The following is an 8,189-nucleotide window of genomic DNA, read 5'->3' as shown; positions in this document are numbered from 1 at the left end:
AAACCACACATCTTACATTACTTCTGTTACCTCATTGCACATAATTAGAAAGTGTAAACCCTTTTAGCAAACTTACTATTTGTACTGTAGATAAAAATTTAACACATTATTTCTGTTTATTGTGACAAACCTGAAGCTACTTTAATAGGAGCTACTAGAATTAAAGTTGTATTGTTTGCATTGGGTGCTATTAACATTGGTCTCTTCTTTGAAGGTGAGGTACTGGGATACTTCAGGGATGCTATAAGATGACAGGGTAGAAACTACTGCCTCAGAGTGATACAGCTAGGTGGGAAAAAAACACAAACAACATGTAAATCAAGGGACCACCGTGCCTCAAAAAACCAACATGTTCCAGCAATGGAATCCATAAGTGACAGAGTAGAAGAAATGTCAGACAAGGAATTTAGAAGATACAAAATTAGGCTGAACTTTAAAATGAAGGATGATATAGTATAGGAAATGCAAGAAGTAAAATATCACTTCACTAAAGAGGCAGAGATTATGAAAACAAATCAAGTAGAATTCCTCAAATGAAGAAAACAATAAACCAAATTAAAATTTCAGTGAAAAATATCACCAACAGACTAGACTGCTTAGAAGGAAAAAAAAATCAGGTAATGAGACAAAGTATATACTCTTGAAAAATGAAGTTAACCACACCAAGAAGATGGTAAGAAATCATGAACAGATTTCTAAGAAATATGAAATAACATGAAAAGACCAAATTTAAGATTTATTAAAACAGAGGAAGCCTTGAAGTTGCAAACTAAATTAATGCAGAAACGTTAACAAAATGATGTCAGAAAAATTTTCCAAATCTTAAGAATGAAATGGAGAATCAGCTACAAGAGGCTTACAAGAACCCCACTGTACAAAATTACAGCAAAACCACACCAAGGCACATTATAATAAGAGTGAATAATAAACAGAATAAGAATAGAATTTTAAAGCCTGAAAAAATACATATGGATGGGGACCAATTCAGTTTTCAGCTGATTTCTCAACTCAGACTCTCAATGCCAGGAGGTCCTGGAATAACATATATCATGCTATAAAAGAAAGTTGATTCCAACCAAGATTTTCATATATAGCAAAATTAAGCTTCAGATTTAAAAATGCAGGCTCTGAGAATCTGCCATATTTGGAGAAGGACACAGATAAGGTACCACAAGATTGCAGATGGGGAGGAGGTATCAGGAGAGCTTGGTAGCATTCAGGCACCAGAAAGCATCCTTTTCAGATGATTCCACCTCTGCTTAGGAGCCTTGACTCAATAAAGAGTAAATTCAGTACAAATTAAGTAAATAAGAGATCCACAAAACAGAGGCAGAGAATGGAAGGCATTAGGTAGAAAAGTGAGAAGCAAAGAGCAAGGCGTGGGCGAGCCTGAATTTATAGTTTCCCTCATATTTGAATAAAATCTGTTTGTAACAGACTTAGCTCAACAGCTTTGTTGGTAAAAGTTCAGCTCCATTCTCACAACAATTATTAATTGGAAAGCCTCCTGGGAAAAATGTGCTGTAAAAAGATTAGAAAATTTTGGATTAGACAACCCTAGCAGTACTAGTTCATCCTTTACCCAGTATAATTATACTTCATGATTTAGTGCTTAGTTTTTGTGCCTGCTCACAAAACTATACTGTTTTACCTTGAATGATTATAAATTAGGAAGCATTCTTAGAACTTATTTATTTTTGAGAGCATGAATCTTTCCTTCAGTCTAGACTTGCACATTAATTATTAGAAGAGTTAAATTATTCTATTTGAGAGAAAAATTATGTCCTCTGGTGATATGTACAATGTGTATATTTTTATAATTGGAGCCTATAAATGAATGCATGAAGCCATTTTTAGAATGACTTATGGTGAGTATTTTTTTGGTATTTAGAATTTCACCTTTATGAAGTGTGTGTTCATGGTCTTTTTAAAACCTATCTTTCATTCTATGAAACCATTGACCATTATTGCCTAATTTAGTACTCTTAATTATCATTTACCAGTGATTTTTAGAATTTAGTATTATATCCCAAAATCTACATCATGCCAAGAACTTTGGAAAATTAATTCACTCCAGATACTTTTATTAATATTTTTCTTAATTTCAGTCTGGTTTGAAGCTATGATATTTGAACTGAATTTACTTAGTCATATTTTTGATAAATTTAAGAATTTTGTCTGTAGAAATGAATGTGAAAAAGCACTTGTGTCGATTCAATTTGAAGTGAAAGGCGGCATTGGCAACCTGCCTTTGGCTGATCTCTGATCCTTGGTTGTGAGTGGACTATCTAGTTATTTAGTGCTTAGCCTTCATCTACTAGACTGTTTATGAATTTGAATAAATTGTAAATTCCCTGGGTACAAAGAAATAATTTCTTTCATCTTGTGATGAAATAAAGAATATTCGCAATCATGCAATTTTTGAAAATTATCTAGTAATTAAAAATTAAAAAAAAAACCTCTTTCTGAATTCTTTATCAAAAAACATCTTTTATTTATTATAGTTTTGTGTTATTACTATGCTTCTTAATATCTTTAGGAATATATAATAGTTAAACCTTGGAAAGAGGCAATACAAAATGGTAGGTAAGAATGTGGACTTAGAAATCTGACTGACTGTCTTGGTTCAAGTCCTGGCTCTAACACGGCACATCCATATAGTCTTGGGCACTCTAGTCAACCTCTCAGGATTGTTGTTTCCTTTTCAGTAAAGATAGCATATTAATAATAATGCCTGAATCAGGATTGCTGTTGTATAACCTGTTCAAAAATGTGTATAAATATGTAAATCTTTGAACCTGAAGAAATACCTAAGTCATAGAAAGACCATCCTAACTTTTCTTTCTTTCTTTCTTTCCTTCCTCTTCCTTCCTTCCTTCCTTCTTTCTTCCTTCCTTTCTTTCTTTCTTTCTTTCTTTCTTTCTTTCTTTCTTTCTTTCCTTCTTGCTTTCTTCTTTTCTTGCTTTCTTGCTATTTTTCTTAATTTTTTATTATTACAGGAGGTTTCTCTTATTCATTTTCCTCTGCATAATTTATTTACTAGGTCAGCTGCAGTCCTAAACTGTTGCATGGAAAATTCCAGAAATAAAGAATTCATGAGTTTTATATATGTGCTATTCTGAGTATAGTGATGAAATGTTGTTTCTTCCCAATGAGAACATAATGATGACTCTGTCAAGTGTTTTCATGTTTTATACACAATCTGGGTGTTATCAGATTGTCACAATAATATTTTGTGCTCAAATAAGCCTATTTTACTTAATAATTGCCCCCAAAGCATATAAATAGTGATACAAAGGAGGTATCAGGGCATAAAATATGAAGAACAGATTAACTCCTGTACTCTGGGGCAGCATGAAAGGTACCTAAAAAAATCCTTTTTTGTGCATGGAGGTTTATAGTTTTCAAGGTTTCAGACATCTGTTGGGAGGTCTTGAAATATCAATACCCTGGATCCCAGGAGGAAGAAAGGCTGTGTTATTACTTTTTTGAATGATTTCAAGACAGAAAGAGGCAGTGGTGGAATTTTCCTGTTGGGGTTAATTCAAATTAGTACAAGCAAAATTTTGCATTTATGATTATTCTCATGTGTCTGGAGAAATGAAAATCATTTTCTTAATTTTTTTTTAACAACAGTTCAAATTCATAATAGCAGTAGGTAAAAAAAAAACTGATGAAGTAGCAGTGAAATAAGCCTTTTGGGTTGAGTTTAAGTTATGCAGTTTTAAAGGTACTATCCAAATTTCTCAGTGTTTTTTAAATGGTATTGCTCTTGGTTACAGAATTTTCTTGGTTTGATTCTCGGTATGAAACTGAAAGTGAAAAGCACATCTTCCCTTTGCTTTCTTTTCTCACCATCCACATTAACCCTGAAAGGAAAACCCATCGTGTGGACAACCCTTCAGAGATACTGTTTGTCATTAAAGACCCTGTTTTAGCAGACAGAGAATGTACTGGAGATCCGGGCCTTCTTGTTTTTTGTTATTCTGAGAAAGGGTCCCACACTCACAGTCTAAGTCAGAGAAGGAGGTGCACAGCAGAAATGACAGATATTTTGCCCTCTGCATTCTACAAATGTGTCTCATTTTACATGGTAAAGCTATGTAATGTATCTGAAAGTGTGTGTGTCTGCACATATGTACTTGTGTGTACCAGAAAACCAGTATTCATATTTTATTTTCTTTTGACCTTTGATAATTAGATTTGATAATTTCAATTTGATAATTAAATAATAAATTTTTATAATTTTCATATATTATAATCTTTTTTTTATTAATTGTTCATGACAATACAATGATCTTGACATATCATTCATTTGAATCAAATGGGGTATAATTTCTCATTTTTCCAAGTACACAGGTTTCAGAATCACGTTGGTTATAGAGCCACGTTTATACATACAGTGATACTAGTGTCTATTTTATTCTGCTGCCCTACATATCCCCCCTTTAATGTCCCTCCCCTCCCATCACCTTTATCAACCCAATCTAATGTGCACATTTCTTTTTTTTCTCACATCATCATACATGTATTTTCTATAATGATGAGGGTCTCCTTCCATTTTCTGTGCAATTCCCCTTCTCTCTCCCATTCCCTCCCACCTCTCTTCCCTATTTAGTGGTAATCTTCTCTCATGCTCTTCCTCCCTACCCCTATTTGAGTAACCCTCCTTATATCAGAGAAGACACTTGGCATTTGTTTTTAGGGATTGGCTATCTTCACTTAGCATAATCTGCTCTAATGCCATCTATTTCTCTGCAAATGCCATGATCTTCTTATTTTTAGTGCTGTGTAATAGTCCATTGTGTATAAATGCCACATTTTTTTTATCCATTCATCTATTGAAGGGCATCTAGGTTGATTCCACAGTATAACTATTGTGAATTGTGCTGCTATGAACATTGATGTGGCTGTGTCCCTGTAGTGTGCACTTTGTATTCTTTTGGGTACAGTCTGAGAAGGGCAAAAGTTGGGTCAAATGGTGGTTCCATTCTCAGATTTCCAAGGAATCTCCATACTGCTTTCCAACTTGGCTGCACCAATTTGCAGTCTGACCAGCAATTTACAAGTATAAATTTTTCCCCACATTCTCGCCAACACTTGTTGTTGTTTGGCTTCATAATGACTGCCATTGTTACTGGAGTGAAATAGTAACTTAGAGTAGTTTTAATTTGCATTTTTTGATTGCTAGACATGATGAGCTTTTTTTGTGTGTATTGGTTGATTGATTGTATATCCTCCTCTTCAAAGTGTCTGTTTAGGTCCTTGGCCCATTTGTTGACTGGGTTATTTACTTATTTTTGTGGTTTAACTTTTTGAGTTCTTTGTGTACTCTAGAGGTTAGAGCTCTATCTGAAGTGTTAGGGTTAGGGTTAGGGTTAGGGTTGCATTTTGTAACAGAAGCCCTTCAATATATCTATGTGATTTCCTTCATTCTAAGACTTCATTTGGGAATTTCAAATCTTATTCAAACAATGATAGGCTATATTTTTAAGAGCTGCCAAAAAAAACAATGATAAATTATGTTGAAACCATTTGAAGATACTTCTATAATATGTAATTATTTTTAAATCAGCACAAAAATTCCAACAATGAAATATCTGTTTGAAAATAAAAAAAAAAAAATTAAAGATAGCCTCTTGCTTTCATTGGGTGTTATTATTGTTAGAATACCCAATTTATGGCATGTTGGTTTAGGGTTTACCTTGTGGTTTTTTTTTTGTTTGTTTGTTTGGTACCACAGATTGAATTTAAAGACATTTGACCTCTAAGCCACATTCCCAGACCTATTTTGTATTTTATAGAGAGGCAGGGTCTCACTGAGTTACTTATGGCCTCACAGTTGCTAAGGCTGGCTTGAACTTGAGACCCTCCTGTATCAGGCTTTTGAGCCACTGGGATTACAAGTGCGCACCAGCATGCCCTACTTCCATGGAGTTTTAATGAACTTCTTAAATCACAGTAAAACCTTGCATGCCTATTTTAAAAATTGCCTCAACCTTATTCTTTTATTTAGCATTTTGACCTAAAAAAATCCAGGAGAACAAATCTAAATTTTAAAGACTATGGTGCAGTCAAATACTTTTGGCAATAAGAAATAAGTTTTAACATACAAATTACAATGTAATTTAATAACTGATATATATATATATATATATATATATATATATATATATATTTATGTATACATATATACATATTTATGTATATCAGATATATATATATATATATATATATATATATATATATATATATTCGTTTCTTAGCTTACATAAATATTTTTTCAGAAAAAAAAGAGAGAATCAGATTTGAATTGCTTGAGAGTCATGATTTTGGATGACCATATTAAAATAAAATAAAATAAAATAAAATAAAATAAAAGTTAGTTGTTATGCATGCTACAAGTATAAGTTGTTCTTATTAGTCCTTACCAGAAAAATGAGATAATTGACCATTATGCAAAACAGTGATAAATAGTGTGTAAATGTAGCCACAATGTAAAAGGATATCGATTACTTTCCCATAATTTCTGGGAGATAGTTGTGTTTATTATTTCGTTATTCATAAGCTAGTTTACTTAAAACTTAATCTAATATTTTGTAGATTTTTTGTGAAACAATAATTGGCCATATAATGCTAGCCTTAATAAGAGAGCTTAAAAAGCACTCTTCTATCAAGAGACAAAAATATGTCTTATTAATCACATTAGAATGCCTTCAAAGGTAAAGGGAGGAAAGGAGAGAAAAAATATGCTATAGATAAAGAGTGATCAAATTATTTTTGTGTGAATCTGTGGATATTAAATAATTAATTCCACTATTATGTATAATTAAATGCACCAGTAAGCATTTTTTTTGAAATAATTTCACTTAAAAAAGGAAATAAAAAGAGAAAAACAGGAATGGGAATTCTGTCAATCAACATCATTTTTTATCACATCAAATTCCTGTGTAAAGGAATTGGGTGTCATATTATTATTTTCACCATAACATACTTTCTATGTTCAGTAATCTATTTCTGACCTTGATTGGGGAATTAATAAGAGAACAACTTTTATACAAAGACCACTCTACATGGTGACACTTATACAAGAGTTGAAAGTATTTTCACACATTTCTCATCAAGTGCACACCTATAATGAACCAAATGCTTCCAAAATTTTGGTCATCACTTCTGAGAAGAAATCAATTACAATTAAAGAGCTATATATTTTTTCGAAGTCTGAAAATCAGCATATAAAAGATCTTACGTTTGAAACTGCCTCTCTTTTTTGCTTCTGCCCCACTATGAAACTCTTAGCCTGTATGCTGAAAGTCTTCTGTGGACAAAAAGCAGCATCACCCATTTTCTGCGGTTTATGGCCAAAAGCCAAGACTGACCTAGTAACAGTAAAGCATTTAAATACCCTGTCATGACTCTGTCATTAGTTTACATTTTGCCCTCAAGAAAAGTATAAATTTTTTTTTAGGAAAAAATTAAAATCAACTGGATTCTTGTCAGGTTATTCACATTTATCTTTCCACACTTGCATTACTGTCACATTGCTCTAGATTCTAGTGACATTGCACCACTGGTGATTACACAAGTGTTCTTTCTTATTTCATTGTCTTCATGCCCCTCTTCTCTCTGTGTCACAATTTCTCCTTTTCATTCAGGTGTTACCTTACATATTAGTTCCCCTGAAGTACCTCAAACACTGAAACAAATTTGGGACTGAAGTCCCTTCTAAGGGTTCCAGTAGTATCCTGTTTTATCCCTGTCATAATGCCAATGACTCTGTATTGAAATCAACTACTTTCCTGCTTTTCAAGCTATGGTATATGACTGTTGAGTGGTGTTCATTATCATTTTCATGTTGTCATCCCACTGCTTGCCAGAATACCCTAGAATATGGTTGTCAAATTCATGCATAAGTGGTGGAAAATCAAAAGATCTGATACACAGTCATAATGATAACGTTGTATGAAAATATGGGCATATTGCTTTTCATAGTAATTTTGTATTGTGGACATACATATCAATTTTCCATTCTTATGAGCAATGAAAAGTTCTCAACTTTTTTACTGATTCATGATTATAAAATCTTTGAGACAACTTATAATTCTTTTTCTCTCCACTTGCTACAGAATTTGAATCTTGATTATGGGAGCTTCTGCCTGAACAATTACTAGTAAGCCCAGACAAGTTCC

This window comes from Callospermophilus lateralis, unplaced genomic scaffold (genome assembly GCF_048772815.1).
Source record: "Callospermophilus lateralis isolate mCalLat2 unplaced genomic scaffold, mCalLat2.hap1 Scaffold_260, whole genome shotgun sequence".
In the NCBI taxonomy this organism is placed as follows: domain Eukaryota; kingdom Metazoa; phylum Chordata; class Mammalia; order Rodentia; family Sciuridae; genus Callospermophilus; species Callospermophilus lateralis.
This window is presented reverse-complemented; position numbering follows the sequence as displayed.